Source organism: Henckelia pumila, chromosome 1 (assembly GCF_033568475.1).
Source record: "Henckelia pumila isolate YLH828 chromosome 1, ASM3356847v2, whole genome shotgun sequence".
Lineage (NCBI taxonomy): Eukaryota > Viridiplantae > Streptophyta > Magnoliopsida > Lamiales > Gesneriaceae > Henckelia > Henckelia pumila.
This window is the reverse complement of record NC_133120.1, coordinates 101,603,135-101,621,841: the sequence shown is the minus strand read 5'-3', so window position 1 is coordinate 101,621,841 and position 18,707 is coordinate 101,603,135.

Genomic DNA, 18,707 nt, shown 5'->3' with positions numbered 1-18,707 from the left:
TACATAATGATTTCTTTACATTATTAATTAGTGTTATTTTCAAATCATCGTGAATGTCCATCATGTCCATCTTCATTCTCACATTTCAATGGCATGTACAGCTCAATTTGTCCACCACTGATGTGACAATCACATATTGAATGGGATAAATTGTACATCAAATAATTGAATGACACCACAATGATGGACACGTAAATAAACAAGATCGGTTGACAACATATCAAAACTCATTTGTAGTTTTCACAACTTATTTTAAAAATAGTTGTTAATGTGTTTGGATGAACTTATTTTAAACAAATTAAAGATGTTGATGTATTTAACATTACAATATATTTTTATTGTCAAAATTTATCCAAAAAAATATAATACTACAAATTTTATTTAAAAATAAATTTAAAATTTTATCATAAATATTAAACCTATGTTACAAAAAAAATTCATATTTTAATTTAGAAAAAAATGATAATCTTTAATATTTTATTTTTTAAAAATATTTAATATTTTATAAATAGAAGGCATGACGAAGATTTCTGGAAATATAAAAATCTATTTTAGAGAAGTAAAATTTTAAAATAATTTTTTTAAAAAAAAATAGGTTTACCTTAACTTTTTTAAAAACAAATTATAAGTTACCAAACAGCTTATTTTGACTACTCATAAATTTTTGAACAAATTATTACCAAATAAATTGGAAGATCTTATAAGCTTAACCAAACACCCTCTTAATCTTGATTTATAAAACATCTTCATACATAATTTTTTTTGAGTGAAATTCCTTTTTTTCAAAAAAAAAAAAAAAATTAGCATAGAAACAACAGACACACACATCATGAACAAATTTAGGTACAATATTGGCGATGAATTTGTCAACAAACCATAAAAATAACAACATTTATATATATAATATATAGATACTGATCCCCGGTTGGTCCTATCCTTGCCTGCAAGAAAGCAATTGAACATTTAAGATGTTACCATGAAATCAACTAGTCAAGTATTGCAAAAACAGACGAACTTTTAACAAAGACTGACTGAAAACAACTATTGAAATATGAAACATGGTCTGCTTCAAATGCATGATTGATTGAGCTAGGTTACAGTTTCTTTGAGATCTTTTTACTATGGTCACAACCAAATATTGAACCATTCAAAAGAATTTGGATCCAAAAGAAATTAACAAAGATGAAGAATTTTATAACCAAAGAAAAATACCAAGCTCTAGCATTCTCACGTTACCAAGCTCGCGCGCTCGACTCTCTCTCATGCACTTCACAGCACTTTCTTCGTGTCTGTCTCTATTGCGTCGCTTGTTCCTCCATACTCTGTAAGGCCCTGAAAATATGAATATTAATTACGAAATTAGAGATTTACATTTCGTATTTGGAAAATATTCAATTGGGAATTTATGGAAATTAGAGGTGTAATTTCCGAGCCGAAAGTATTTAATTTGAGAATTTACGAATTTTGGAAATTAAATTCCGGGATTCTTAAATTAAAAAGGAAAAATATTCGAATTGAATATTTGTAGGATTTAAGAATTTAAATGTGGAATTTGAATTTAAAAAGGATTTAATTAGAAGCTGAATAGTGATTGAGAACCAAATTGCAAAAATGAAACAATTTGGGGAACAAAGTGCAATTCTCTAAAGCAAGTGGGAAACACTTGGCATATATTCTTACAAACGTGTAAAGCATATGAAAATTATCAGAATTCTCAGCTAAAACCGTGAACTTTAGCCTTCCAAAGAAAATTTGATCTTCCAACGCTTGATTCTTACAATCCGGCCGGTAGAATTTCAAATTGATCGTATATTTGCGATCACGGCTTCGAGTGCTACACTTTGACGTAAGTTTGGCTAAATTCTACCATGTTTTATTCTCACCAGAGTTATCCGGCTGTTGTTTTGCTTGTATGTGTGCATTGCATCAGGTTGAAGAGTAAGCGAGTCGAACTTGACAGGAAAGCGAGAGATTGAGAGATTAGAGTGGAGACTCGGGTGTTAGAAGAAGTTTTTGTTTTGTCAAACATGTTAGATTTGGATTCCAATGTTGAGTTGTTGAAACATTGGTTGAGATTTTAATATCTTTTCATGTTTTGATGTTTGTATTAAAGCTTGAGACTAGCCTTTAATCTAGATGTTTATGTTGTTGCTACATTTGAAATTTAGTGGACTCACTTTTGTAGATTCTACATGTTAACTTGAGTTGGTTTATATAAAGAAATGGGACTTATCTTCTTGTAGCATCATGCTCTCTTGGTTATGAAAATACTTATTCAATTTATGCCTTTAGCTTTGATATATCTTAGAGAAATTGGCATGAACTTGTTTGTATTCTCTTGGATAGGACTATGTTAGCTTTGTTATATTTTGTTTAGATGTTCAGAATTGGCATGGAAAGTTTTGACAGCAGCAACCATGCGCTTATTTTTTTCTGGACGTCTGGCCTGCGCATGGGCGAGCCCCTGCTCGCGCGTGCGCGCAGGCCAGGCCTTGGGGGCTGCTGCCTCATTGAGCTGCGCACGCGCGAGAGGCGAGCTCGCAAGCGCGCAGGGCAGTCTTATAAAAAAAAAAAAAAAAATTGGCATTTGCTTGCTTGATTGCTTGGTGTTAATTCATGATCTTGGATTAACCGTTATGATTTGAGAGATTAGTGTCCGAGTCCTAACAACAGGTGGTATCAGAGCGTAAGTTCTTGGAATAAGATAGAAGTTGAGCAGGGTAGACCGAGTCGCATGCATTTTTAGTATTGCTTGATTTATGCTTTACTTATTTTGATATAATGTATGCGAACATGATTTATTGATTGAATGAATTTTCTAAGCTTATATGTTGTGACGACCCGAGTTCTAATCTCTCATTAATCAAATCATTGTAAATAATAGTCAAAGAATCAAAGACTAAATAAAATAAAAAAAAATTTAAAAAAAAACACCTCGCTCGATCGGGGAAAAACACCCGATCGAGCGAGCCATGAAGCCCAACTCTCGGGTGAAAGTAATGTTGGCCTCGCTCGATCGGTCAAAATTCACCGATCGAGCGAGCCCAATGTGCTCACCTCACTGCCTTAGAAATAAAGGCCTCGCTCGATCGGTAGGAATCACCCGATCGAGCGGGCATCTGTCCACCAGAAAAAAAAACACAGATCATTTTGCTGACAACTCAAGTTCTTTCATTCATTTCTCATCTAACATCAACTCATACATAGCCTATACAAAATCATAAGCTAACATGCATTCTAACATGATATAAGTTAATAGAAATAGATCATCTCAAAGCCTTAAAATCAACATACTAGGCTCATATATCAAACATGGAACATTGTGTACAATATCAAGTCAAGTCCTAAGAAGTAATATGCATCATCTCATATCTTGTGTGCATTATTAAGACAACAACCTCATAGCCAATAAGTCTTGGCATATGTAACTACAACATATTCATGTCTTTGAACTCAACACAACATTGACAGCTCACAACCATCTAAACTCGAATCATCACGCTATTCTCTCATCCCTTGTTCTTCAAGATCACTTTTGCCCTGTTCCACTCCCGCCTATTGCCATGACACATACAACACAACAATAGCCGGATAACTCCGGTAAGAAATATATTTCCCAGTAAAAGCAACTAAACATTCATAGCAAAGCATATATCAAATTCATGATATAAAAGTAAATACAATGCATGTTTTAAACCAAGGTTCTCTAACGAATTCTCTTATTTCATCGGTTGGGATCCCGAGAAGAAGATATCATAACTAACCACCAACTCTCCCAATCGAAGTGGGGCTACTTATCTTGCTTCTCTAGACTTTGAAGCCATTATATATGTAAATCAGATGCTAGGCTAAGTCAACCACCCAGGCCATACATATATAATCCCTCAAATCGTCTAATCGAACGTTTTCGTTCATTTCAAAATCAAAGAACAAGTCTTACAAGATGAATGCAACATATATCAACAAAATAGCATTCATTAAAATCAAGACTCATTCAACCATTCAAATACAACATATAAAAGCAAATAAGCAAATAAGTATGTGATTTAGGAAACTCGATACAAACTATCTCGAGTTATAATCCCATTCAAAATAGTAGTCCACTTTTACCTTTCAAATGTGAAGTTTAAGGTGCTTTCAAGCTATCCAATCTGTACAATAAACAACCATAAGCTTTGTCCCACAATCTGCATTTCAAACCAAACAAACACTATTGGAGACTAACTTCAAACCTTACTTCAACACTCTATCGGTTCGAAGATGACGTTCTCGAGCTCAATGGTTTTTTTAAACACAATCTGAAACAAAGTTGAGAAAGCTTACAATCATCAGCTAGGACTCACTATCCTCACAACGCAATACAATATAGCAAAACAGTCTTGAATCATAACGTCGGCAGCATAACGATTAAAGTCGGCAACCGAAACTCAACTACAACAATTCTAACATTCATATCAGCTGTATATGATTCAAAACCAGCATAATTCCTCAACATATCAGCAAGTATAGTATCAAATAATCAGCTGGAATCATAAGACCATAATTGATAACCATTCTTCAACCCAACTTCAATATAACAAAGAATACAAGCTCATCAACCTCAATACAAACACAAATCTGATGTCTGTCATTTTAGAATTCTCAAACCATAATGAATCAAAAGAAAACTTACAACAAATCGAAGGTCTCGTCTCGAGGATTCCAAAACACCTTTCGGAATCAAATTCGGATAACCGACGCAAAAGATATAGCAATTTGAAGATGAAGAAATGAGCTTGAGGTTTCTTGCTTTTCTCTCTCGGTTTTGCCTTCAAAAGTTTCTGATGAAATGTATTGTATTACACGTGAATACCTTTCAGAATAACAAGTGTCCCACTAAACATAAGAATTTTGCACTTTGGCCCCTCAAGGCTTCCAAAATTGCAATGTGGTCCTCAATTTCTCATTCCATTCAATTTCAATCATAATCAATTTAAGAATATTAGAATTTAAATCAAAACTCCAAATATTTCCAAATTAATTATTCTCGGATTAAAATTAAATAATTTCGGGCGTTACAATTCTCCCCCACTAAGATATGATTTCGTCCTCGAAATCTCAAATACTATCAGCACATAAGATATATCAGATAATAGAAAACTAAAGAAGAACTCACATCATTGAAACATCTCTGGAAATCGTTGCCTCATATCTGATTCCGTCTCCCAAGTTGATTCTTCAATACCATGACGACTCCACTGGACCTTCACAAGCGAAATAGTCTTCGTTCGAAGTTGCTTCTCCTTACGATCAAGGATCTGAATTGGCTTTTCAAAATAACTCAAAGTTTCATCGAGTTCAGCTTCATCAGGTTGAAGCACATGAGATTCATCAGCAAGGTATTTTCAAAGCATCGATACATAAAAGACATCATGTATTCCAGATAAGGATGGAGGCAAAGCTAATCGATAGGCAAGATTGCCTATTCTCTCCAGAATCTCATACGGAACGATATATCATGGAGACAACTTCCCTCGCTTGCCAAATCGTACGGTGCCTCTGAATGAAGAAATCTTCAGAAACACCCTATCCCCTTGTTCAAAAGACAAAGGTCGACGTCGGATATTGGCATACTTCGTTTGTCTATCCTGTGCTGTTTTCATTCTTTTTTGAATAAGCTTCACTTGTTCAGTCATATCTCGAATCATATCAGGTCCAATGTCAGGTACCTCAGAAATATCATCCCAGAAAAGAGGTGATCGACACTTTCTACCATACAGAGCTTCAAACGGAGCCATCTCAATACTCGATTGATAGCTGTTGTTGTACGAGAATTCACAAAGTGGTAATGAATCTTGCCAACTCGTGCCAAAATCAATCACGACAGCTCTCAACATATCTTCTAATGTCTGAATGGTATGCTCAGACTGTCCGTCTGTCTGTGGATGATAGGTTGTGCTCAAGTGTAACTGAATACCCAAAGCACTCTGTAAATTGTTCCAGAAGTGTGACGTAAATCGAGGATCACGATCTGATACAATAGACTTCGACACTCCATGAAATCTGACAACGTCTCGGACATAAAGCTCTGCCATTTGATCGTGTCTATATGTCATACGATAAGGTATAAAACACGCTGATTTCGTCAATCTATCGATAATCACCCATATAGCATCACAACCTCTAGAAGATCGAGGTAACTTCGTCACGAAGTCCATAGAAATATGATCACATTTCCATTCCGGCACTAATAAACTCTGTAACAAACCAGACGGTTTCTTCCTTTCAACCTTCACCTGTTGGCAATTCAGACATCGAGACACAAAATCAGTGATATCGGACTTCATTGGTTTCCACCAATATCGAGTCTTCAAATCGTTGTACATCTTTCTCCCACCAAGATGAATACTATAACGACTACAATGCGCCTCTTTCAGTAGTTGTTGTCGCACATCAGAAATATCAGACACTACAAGGCGATTGTTTACATACAAAAGATCATCTCGAACCTGGTATTCAGACACATGCCCTGATCGGACTTTCTCAATCGAATTCTGCACATTCTGATCAAGTTTCTGAGCATCTTTAATTCTCAAAAGTAACTCTGGTTCAACTTGAATTTGATAAAGTCGCAAAAGCGGACAATTCGTGTCAAATACTAATCCAGAAAGACAACATTCTTCAATCAAATGGGATATACCAATCGTCGATAGCGATAAAGAACATACCTTTCGACTCAGTGCATCCGCAGCTGCATTCGATTTTCCTGGGTAGTATTTAATCTCACAATCAAAATCTTTCAACAAATCAAGCCATCTCCGCTGTCTCATATTCAATTCTAACTGTGAAAACAAATATTTCAGACTCTTGTGATTAAAATAGATCTCAAACTGTTCCCCGTATAAATAATGTTGCCAAATCTTCAAAGCAAATATGATGGCGGCCAATTCAAGATCATGAATCGGGTATCTGGTCTCATGAGGCTTCAACTGTCTCGAGGCATAAGCAATCACATACCCTCGCTGCATCAAAACACACCCCAAACCGCGATGAGATGCATCACAATAAACAGTGAAATCACCAGTACCTGAAGGAATCGTCAAGACTGGTGCACTGGTCAATCGCTTCTTCAACTCAATAAAACTGGATTCACAGGCTTCAGACCAGATAAATGGAGCATTCTTTTGAGTCAACTGAGTAATCGGCTTCACAATACTGGAAAAATCTTTAATAAAACGACGATAATACCCAGCCAAACCCATAAAACTACGAATTTCAGGAACAGATGTAGGTCTAGACCAATTGATCACTGCCTTGACTTTACTTGGATCAACAGATATACCATCTTCGGATATGATATGTCCAAGAAAAACAACCTATTTCAGCCAAAACTCACATTTCGACAGTTTAGCATACAGTTTCTCAGATCTCAGAGTCTTCAACACGGTTCTCAAATGCTCAGAATTTTCAATCAAATTCTTCGAATATATCAGAATATCATCAATAAAAATTATCACAAAATCGTCGAGATATTTCTGAAACACACGGTTCATCAAAGCCATAAACACAGCTGGAGCATTTGTCAGACCAAACGGCATAACTATAAACTCATAATGGCCATACCTGGTTCTGAAAGCAGTTTTAGGAATATCAGAATCTCTAACTCTCAGCTGATGGTACCCAGATCTCATATCGATCTTGGAATACACAGAAGAACCCTGCAACTGATCAAATAAATCATCAATATGAGGCAAAGGGTATTTGTTCTTTACCGTTGCCTTGTTCAGTAGTCGATGCACAATCTCATTGAACCGTCTTTCTTGCGTACAAATAATACTGGAGCACCCCAAGGAGAAACACTGGGTCGAATGTATCCCTTGGCCAGTAAATCTTCCAACTGATCTTTCAACTCTTTCAATTCCACTGGTGCCATTCGATAAGGTGCTTTAGAAATCGGTGCAGTACCTGGCATCAGTTCTATATTGAAATCAATCTCACGGTACGGAGGTAGTCCTGGAATCTCATCAGGGAAAACATCCGCAAATTCACTAACCACTGGCAAGTCAGCCAGGTTCGGGCTAATTTTCAGAACATCAACTGTATAAACAATAAATCCCTCTGCTCCTCTCTGCAAAAGTCAAATCATAGATAATACTGAAATCAGAGGAATCTTAGCACGAGAACCCTTACCATAGAATTTCCATTCTTCAGCCATCTCAGGTCTGAACCTCACTACCTTCTGGAAACAATCTAGGGTAGCTCTGTACTTGTTTAGCATATCAATCCCGATAATGCAGTCAAAATCAGACAAACCAAGCACAAAAAAATCTATCTCTATCTCATTACCGTCATACTGTAACAAACAATTCTTAACTGTCTGAATAGATATAAGACATCTCCCCAAAGGAAAAGAGACAGATACTACAACAGGTAATGATTCAACAGGCAAAGCATGTAAGGATGCAAATCGTGTAGAGATAAACGTATGGGATGCACCTGTATCTATCAATACATATGCAGGATAACCACAAATAGAACAGTTACCTGCAATCACATCATCTGGTACTCCCTGTGTCTGTTCCTCCGTCAGTGCAAAGACATGAGCCTGTTGTCTCTGTGGCAGTCGTCTGTCTGACTTCCTCATGGCCTTGACTGTTGCTGTGGATGTGGTGGTTGAAAGGAATGAACAGAAGAAGCTTGCCTCGCAGGTTGAGCCACTAATCGTGATGACTCTGCACCTCGTGACTGTCCAGAACCTCTCTGAGGACACACCCTCGCAAAATGGCCAGTCTGATGGCATATATGGCACCTCCCAGATACACCTCGGCACTGATCGGTTGGATGACCTCCACCGCAATTGTTACAAAACACTCCTGACTTCTGTTTCGTGCCACTGGAACTCGAAGAACTGCTCCCTGACTTTTTAAATTGTTTTCCTCGAGCTTGCAAATATCCTTTCTTACCACTGCTACTACCACCACTTTCAAATCGAGGAGGTTGTTGTGGAATGGGAGCTGGGGGTTGTGACAGTCTCGGAGGCTGAGCGATATACGAAGCTCCTCGCTGTTGTATCAAACTAGCTTCCGCTCCTTTGGCACTGTTCATAGCATCAGCAAAATTATTCGGTCGCCTTGTGTTTACCAAAGTAAAGACCTCCGGAGTCAGTCCATTAATGAACTGATCAGCCATTGCCTCATCACTATCAGCAACATGTGGAGCAAAACGTAGCAATGTAGTGAATTTTGCAACATAATCTTCAATATTTAAGTTGCCCTGCTTCAGGTTCGCAAATTTTGCACCTTTATCTTTGCAGTAAGACACTGGAAAGAAGCGTTGGTAAAACTCAGTTTTGAAGACATTCCACGTCAGTACAGTTCCTCTACGCTTCAATATTTCTTGGTCGTGGACCACCAGCTCTTCGCAACCTCATGCAACTGATGTCCAATTAATCTGACTCTCCGCTCATCACCATAATCAAGCGAATCAAACATCTTCATGTCATCGAGCCATCCTTCACATACAACTGCATTTTCAGTACCTTTCAGTGTAGGCGGTTTGTAGGATTGAAAACGTTTAAGCAAAGTTTCCATCGGAGTGGCAGTCATATCTGTTATATCTCGAGAGGTACTTCCCTGTTCATTGCTCGGGACTGCAGCTTGAGGTACTATCGGTGTTACCACTGTTTGTTCCGGCAGAGGAGTATGAACTGTCTGCTCTGGTATAGGAGTAGGAACCTGTGGTCTAAGAGGAGGTCATCCTGGTCGTCGAGACATATCTGATTATCAAAATGGTTAGGATACCATAATCATCAAATCTATCTCAGTCCTCCTATGATCATCTTACCTCTGATCAAGACTCGGTTTTGATTCAATATTAAAAGAAATAATTGAAGTACTCAAACAAGACATGCTTCCAATCAATTCAGATAATCAGGTAGCATATCATAATTCATCAGAACACATGCCTCTAATCATTTCAGATATTCCAGTAAGCATGCATCTTTAATCATCTTAAATCATACTTTCAAAGAAAATAACTACAACATCATGTAATAAAATACTTGAAAGTAAACCATGCTAACATTTACCACATGTAATTCAATCATGTAATTAAATCATAGCATAATAAAATAAATAAGCAAGGAAGATGACTCGATCTACCCCACTCACGATCTACCTCAGTCCAAAATTTTCTCGCTCTGATACCACATGTTGTGACGACCCGAGTTCTAATCTCTCATTAATCAAATCATTGTAAATAATAGTCAAAGAATCAAAGACTAAATAAAATAAAAAAAAAATTTTAAAAAAAAAACAATTCGCTCGATCTGGGAAAAACACCCGATCGAGCGAGCCATGAAGCCCAACTCTCGGGTGAAAGCAATGTTGGCCTCGCTCGATCGGTCAAAATTCACCGATCGAGCGAGCCCAATGTGCTCACCTCACTGCCTTAGAAATAAAGGCCTCGCTCGATCGGTAGGAATCACCCGATCGAGCGGGCATCTGTCCACCAGAAAAAAAAAACACAGATCATTTTGCTGACAACTCAAGTTCTTTCATTCATTTCTCATCTAACATCAACTCATACATAGCCTATACAAAATCATAAGATAACATGCATTCTAACATGATATAAGTTAATAGAAATAAATCATCTCAAAGCCTTAAAATCAACATACTAGGCTCATATATCAAACATGGAACATTGTATACAATATCAAGTCAAGTCCTAAGAAGTAATATACATCATCTCATATCTTGTGTACATTATTAAGACAACAACCTCATAGCCAATAAGTCTTGGCATATGTAACTACAACATATTCATGTCTTTGAACTCAACACAACATTGACAGCTCACAACCATCTAAACTCGGATCATCACGCTATTCTCACATCCCTTGTTCTTCAAGATCGCTTTTGCCCTGTTCCACTCCCGCCTATTGCCATGACACATACAACACAACAATAGCCGGATAACTCCGGTGAGAAATATATTTCCCAGTAAAAGCAACTAAACATGCATAGCAAAGCATATATCAAATTCATGATATAAAAGTAAATACAATGCATGTTTTAAACCAAGGTTCTCTAACGAATTCTCTTATTTCATCGGTTGAGATCCCGATAAGAAGATATCATAACTAACCACCAACTCTCCCAATCGAGGTGGGGCTACTTATCTTGCTTCTCTAGACTTTGAAGCCATTATATATGTAAATCAGACGCTAGGCTAAGTCAACCACCCAGGCCATACATATATAATCCCTCAAATCGTCTAATCGAACGTTTCCGTTCATTTCAAAATCAAAGAACAAGTCTTACAAGATGAATGCAACATATATCAACAAAATAGCATTCATTAAAATCAAGACTCATTCAACCATTCAAATACAACATATAAAAGCAAATAAGCAAATAAGTATGTGATTTAGAAAACTCGATACAAACCATCTCGAGTTATAATCCCATTCAAAATAGTAGTCCACTTTTACCTTTCAAATGTGAAGTTTAAGGTGCTTTCAAGCTATCCAATCTGTACAATAAACAACCATAAGCTTTGTCCCACAATCTGCATTTCAAACCAAACAAACACTATTGGAGACTAACTTCAAACCTTACTTCAACACTCTATCGGTTCGAAGATGACGTTCTCGAGCTCAATGGTTTTTTTAAACACAATCTGAAACAAAGTTGAGAAAGCTTACAATCATCAGCTAGGACTCACTATTCTCACAACTCAATACAATATAGCAAAACAGTCTTGAATCATAACGTCGGCGGCATAACGGTTAAAGTTGGCAACCGAAACTCAACTACAACAATTCTAACATTCATATCAGTTGTATATGATTCAAAACCAGCATAATTCCTCAACATATCAGCAAGTATAGTATCGAATAATCAGCTGGAATCATAAGACCATAATTGATAACCATTCTTCAACCCAACTTCAATATAACAAAGAATACAAGCTCATCAACCTCAATACAAACACAAATCTGATGTCTATCATTTTAGAATTCTCAAACCATAATGAATCAAAAGAAAACTTACATCAAATCGAAGGTCTCGTCTTGAGGATTCCAAAACACCTTTCGGAATCAAATTCGGATAACCGACGCAAAAGATATAGCAATTTGAAGATGAAGAAATGAGCTTGAGGTTTCTTGATTTTCTTTCTCGGTTTTGCCTTCAAAAGTTTCTGATGAAATGTATTGTATTACACGTGAATACCTTTCAGAATAACAAGTGTCCCACTAAACATAAGAATTTTGCACTTTGGCCCCTCAAGGCTTCCAAAATTGCAATGTGGTCCTCAATTTCTCATTCCATTCAATTTCAATCCTAATCAATTTAAGAATATTAGAATTTAAATCAAAACTCCAAATATTCTCAAATTAAATATTCTCAGATTAAAATTAAATAATTCTGGGCGTTACATATGCTTACGTGTTTACTTGATTATGTGAATTCACATGAAGTTTTGAATTCTTTGTAAACATGTTTCTTTGAATAGCATGAAGAGTTGTAAGCATGTGTAGTATGGAAAAGCATGAGATTATATGTATTTTAATGATTTGAATAATATAATCTATGTGTTGCTTATGGATCTTATTTTAAAGTAAGTCAGGTTCTTTGGGTGATGTAAGAATCCCAGATTGAATCGAACAGTACTCCGCAAGTGAAGTAAGTACCTTCGACTGAACATATCAGTATTGTAGTAAACTATCAGAATCGATGGATGCTACACTCACATCGATGGAGGTTCTATTTGAACGATTTCAGACGTATAATCCGCCAACTTTGAAAGGGACCGAAGATACCAGTGCTTGTGAAGGTTGGTTAGAAGAGCTTGATCAATTGTTTGAATCTTTAGAATACTCTAATGACCGAAGAATCAAGCTAGTCGTGTAGTAGCCCGGTTCCATTTTACAAGATTAGGTGATTTTAAACATGTTAGAAAATGACATAATTTTAAAAGTGTCAAAACATGTTTAAGGAGTCCTTATTTGGTTAAAATAAGTGGAAAATCAGATCCAAAACGTCCGAAAATGGTAGGGTAGGTCCCGGGGGTCCAAAACCAGTTCGGAAGCACCCGAAAACAGTTCGGAAGAAGCGGTTCGATCGGAGCTTCTGAACCAGTTTGGAGCTTTCGACCAGTTCGGAGCTTCCGATCCCTGTCCAGTGCCAAGTGTCTTCGAGGATTGAACACGTAGCTGCAGGTGGAGATCGGAGCTTTCGATCCTATGATCGGAGCTTCGGATCGTGGCCTATAAATAGGGGTTCCGAGGGCCACAATTTCACACCAATCTCACATCTTCTCTCTCGGTTTTAGAGTATTCTAGGTGTTTTAGGGGTGATTCTAACCTTCCTAGGCTTGGTCCAAAGGTTGGCGAGGCGCTCCAGGGTTACGGTGGAGTGGTGCCCAAGTTTTGGGGCAATCGTTATCAGTGGACTGACGACGGACGCAGGTATAGCTCTGGCTCCTTATAGTAAATAGGGAGTATGCTATAGCGCAGTTAAAGCTTTTAGAATATTGTTATAATGCATGAGTATTTTTGCATTGTAGTGCGGATTATAGGCTTGGACTTTAGAGCTGGTATAGCTTGACTAGTAGAACTAAGGTACGTAAGTACAGACTGAGATAGCCAGCTGAATATACATGTTTATGTGTTGCATAATTATGTGCTGCATTATTATCTGTCATAATATGCATGATTTACTGTTCATGATTTGTATGCGGCATTTGCATACCATGTTGAGCCTGTTATCCTTTTGAGATAACCAGTTGTTCTAGGGTCGCTCAGCCCTAGGGTTGTTGTTATTATACGATCGGGTACCGTGTAACACCCACTGGACCGACGGGGCAGCGTGTACGGTTTTTACCCAGGACGGTGATAGTCCAAGATCGGGTTCAGTATGTGTGGCATCCACTGGATCTTCGGAGCAGCGTGCGCATACTGGAGGCGCCTATGAACTGAGCATGATTTTCCAGATATGATCCCAGTTACCCAGATCATTCATAGTTCATGTTGCATGCATCATATAGACCTGTATATTCAATAATTTACGTACTGGGCGTTAGCGCTCACGTACCTGCTTTTATCTCGGACACCCCATTCGACGGGGCAGGTTTTGCAGGTGGACCAGGAGCGAGATCAGTAGTTGATCGGTGACCAAGGCTTGGTAGCAAGGGTCATCAGAGGATTTCTAGATTAAGATTTTATTCGATATATATTCGATTTGGTTGTATCAAGATTTATTTATCTTGAAATTGTTTATCTTTAAGATTTTCCGCTGTTATTTCTCTGATTATGTTTAATTAAGTTAAATGCATGCTTAAGTCTCGATTAGTAGGTGATCACGGCGCTGGTCACTATATTTATGGTATCAGAGCATGCATAGTAATCTTGGGAACTAGATAGTTGGAATTGGGTTTAACCTTTAATCATCGTGTAGATGGCGGGTCATGGTGACGAGAGTAGTCAAGGCAGCATAGGTGGACGCTGGGGTGATCAGGACGATCGAGAGCATCGTCGGGGCCGTCATCACCATCGCCATGATGATCGCAGGCGTTTCAGCATGCATAGGTTTATGCAGATGGATCCGAAGCTTTTAGTCGAAGGAGAGTCACCGAAGGATGCGGGAAACTGGCTACGACGTATGGAAGTTTGTTTCCGGGAGTTCCGATGCACTGAGGAGCAGCGGATGGAGACTCTTGATTTCCTGGTCGAAGGACGAGCTCGGAAGTGGTGGGATTCTACTTCTGCGCCTTTTATTGCAGCCCGAGGAGTTGCTATCTGGGATGATTTCCGCACGGCTTTTCATAAGCTGTATTTTCCTCCTGCTCTTCGACAGATGAAGACAAGTGAGTTGCTGGGTTTGCGGCAGGGATCAATGACGATTGAGGAGTACCAGTTGAAGTTCTTTGAGTTGTTGCCTTATTGCCCCCAGATTTCCGATAGTTCAGAGGCGAAGTATAATCTGTTCCTCCAAGGCCTTAATCCGGATATTCATGACCGATTTGCTGTGGGAGATGACATGACTTACGAGGGTTTAGTGAGTCGATGTCACCAGGCAGAGGACAACATTCGACGCAACAGGTCATTCATCTCGTCAAGACCCACGAGTTCTTTGGGTCCCCGTACTTAGTCGTTTAAGAAATTCGGATCTTCTTCATCTACATGATCTGGTGAGACTCGTCAGTCGGGCAAGAAAAAGTTGCAGTGTGATCATTGTGGAAGAGATCATCCCACTGAGAATTGTAGAGCCGCTGCAGGAGCTTGTTTCATCTGTGGAAGTGTTGATCACTTCAAGAGAGATTGTCCCAAGCGTAGAGGACAGAGTGGACAAGCATCTAGGATGGGATCTCAGGTGAGTAAACTGAAACGACCCTAACTCTCTAAATATAAATAAATATGCGGAATTTTTTTTTTTATACTTACTAATTAAAAATATGTACATACATGCCCATACATATATGCACAGAATAAATAGATTTAAAAATAAATAACTTAAATAAAAATGCAACCTTTAATAAATTAAATATCTGAGTCAAACATTTAATAAAATACTGACATAAGCAAAATAAATAAAATTTGCATGCACTGAAAATATTTAAATAAAATGAGTAATAATATCCACCACTGAAAATAAATAAAATGTATAACATGATAAAAATATTCCAAAACATGACGTAGACTCAGACAACGGTCGCGGGGTTACTGCTTGTCCGCTCATAGGTCCTCGCCACCGGTGGGTACTACATCCTCCTCTACGTACTCACCTGCACCATATCAGTATAGTGAGCCTAGAGGCCCAACATGCTAACATAACAAGGGTTTAAAATAATTTAAATCACTTTAATACTAATACATAACATATACATGAATGAGCATGCTTAAAAATTATCATGAACATAACATAAACTTAAATTAAACTTGAATATCATAATAGTACATAAACATTGTTGAGTAAAGTATTTTCTAACATCGAAAGATCGTATCCATAGTGTAACCATACATACATTAAATACTGATCAGCGTGGTAAACCAACGTACGTGACGGTGACGAATCACCTCTTAAATTGACAGTAAACTGCCCTTCAATAGTTCACATATGGGGACGAATCCCCCTTAAATTGTCACACTACTTCAACTTCCAACATAAAATTATTTTTTTTTGCTCAACCTTAAACATTAAATCATGCCATAAAAATTATTTCATGAATGCATGTACTTAAATAAAATGTGTGTCCTTCATATATATTTAATTTAATTTCATACCTACATATAAATATTAAAAATAACTTCCATGCATAAAAATAATTAAATATATATTCAGGACACATGCAATTTCTCATGAGTTGTACTGAACTGCTGGCCCTAACACTCAAGCCCAATTTCTCAAATTCTGGCTCATTAACACTGAGACTGACCCATTAACATACTTAAGCCCATTAACACATTTCTAAGCCCAATAAAATTTTCTGGCCCAATAACACTCTATTCTGGCCCAATGGGCCCAAAAGCCCAAAGACTGGCCCAATAATTTCCATGGGCTCCCAAGCCCATAAAAATTATTAGGCTAACTTAAAATAATTATTCAAACTCATTAATAAACTTAAATATAGCCCATTAATTTAATTATTAGCCCAATTAAAACACTTCAATTTAATAATTAACTTAAAAATAAAATACCCGAGCCCGACTAACTTGACCCGGACTCGGACCCAAACAACATAACCCATGACCCACTGACTTGACCCGGACCACCAACCCGACCCGAAAATCCACCTGAAACCCTAAACCCGATCACCCCTACTCCCGTTTCTGCTGCGGCCGTGAGCAGCAGCCACTCCTTGGCTGCTGCCGGCCTGCTCCGGCCGCCCCTGGCCGGAGCGCCGCCGCCCAGACGTAGCCCACGTCTGGGTGGTTCGAACCTAGTCCTTGACCCAGCCCCATGCAACCCACAGAACCGAACCCGAGCCCCCTTCCACGAAGCCCTATTCTGCGCATCCAAGGGACCCGACCTGCAACAGCTGGTTTCCTGGGCTCGTTTGGCTCGAGCCACTCGAGCCATTCGAGTCTAGGCAACCCTCACACACCCTAAATCCCTTCGACCAGCAGTGGTATGAAACCATGGCTAAGAAAATCATGAATATGATCAAGAATCACAAGAACAAACGCATAAAACCATAACAAATCTCGTTTTTCTGAAAATTCTTGAAGGAAACTGATGCTCACGCGCACACACACACGCATAAACACTGATATGGCACATTAAAATGAAAAGAGACATGCCTTGCACCGTAGAATGAAAAGAAGAAGACGTATATGACGATTCCGGGACGACGAGGCGACGATGACACAACTTGGAAGCTTCAAAATCGTGGCTATGGAGTCCTTAGAGATGCTAGCCGATGAAGAAGATAAAAAACAAGGGAGGGGGTGGTGGCTGAAAGATTTAACGTAGGATTTTGGGGTAGGTTTAGGGTAATTAGAATTAAGGTTTAGGATAATTAAAATATTAATAAGGGTTTTAAATATACAATATATATAACTTAAAAACTCTAAATAATATTTAAAATCTGATAACTTTAATAAAATCCCGAAATATATATAATTAAGGGAATTTTAAAGATAGTAAAAAGTCATTATTTTGGCTAAATTTGGATAAAAATGGACTCCTAAAATTATATAAAATTAAATACTGATAATTTTAAGGAAATAAAACTCAAAATAATATTTTTGGGCTCTAAAAATGCTCATGAAATAAATTGGATAGAAAGTTGTCATCTCGTCCGTCCACGGTCTCGTCTACGCAATAAAATAATTAAATTTCCATAAATCATGAAAAATCACTAATTATGGGTTAAATGCTTAAAAATAACTTAAAACATGCACAAATAATTTCACATAATTATTTAACCCATAATCTAAAATTTTAAATAAATAAATTTCCTAATTATGCATGCGAATTTACATATTAAAATACCGGGTGTTATAATTCTCCCCCCCTTAAATTGGATTTCGTCCTCGAAATTAAAGTACTTACCCGAACAACTCCGGGTAGTGAGTCCTCATGTCTGCCTCGGTCTTCCAAGTAGCTTCCTCCTCCGAGTGATTTAGCCACTGGACTCTGACCATCGGTATGACTCGCGTCCTAAGTCTCCGCTCCTCCCTAGCCAAGATCCGTACTGGCCTCTCCTCATAAACTAGATCAGGTGGCAACTGCAAGGGCTCGAAATCCAATACATGCGACGGGTTAGAGACATATCTCCGAAGCATGGATACATGGAAAACGTTGTGCACTGCTGCAAGCCCTGGCGGTAGAGCTAAACGGTAGGCCAACGTGCCAAATCTCTCCAAGATCTCGAATGGCTCTATAAATCTAGGGTTAAGCTTGCCTCTCCGGCCAAATCGCACTACTCCCTTCATAGGTGACACTCTCAGAAACACGTGATCACCTACTGCGAACTCCAAATCTCGTCGTCGAGTATCTGCATAACTCTTCTGACGACTCTGAGCAGTCCTCATTCGATCCCGAATCTGAGTCACAATGTCAGCTGTCTGCCGCACGATCTCAGGACCAAGTAAAATCCTCTCTCCAACCTCATCCCAATGAAGAGGAGATCTGCATCTCCTTCCATACAAGGCTGCATAAGGAGCCATACCTATAGACGACTGAAAACTGTTGTTATAGGTAAACTCCACTAATGGCAGT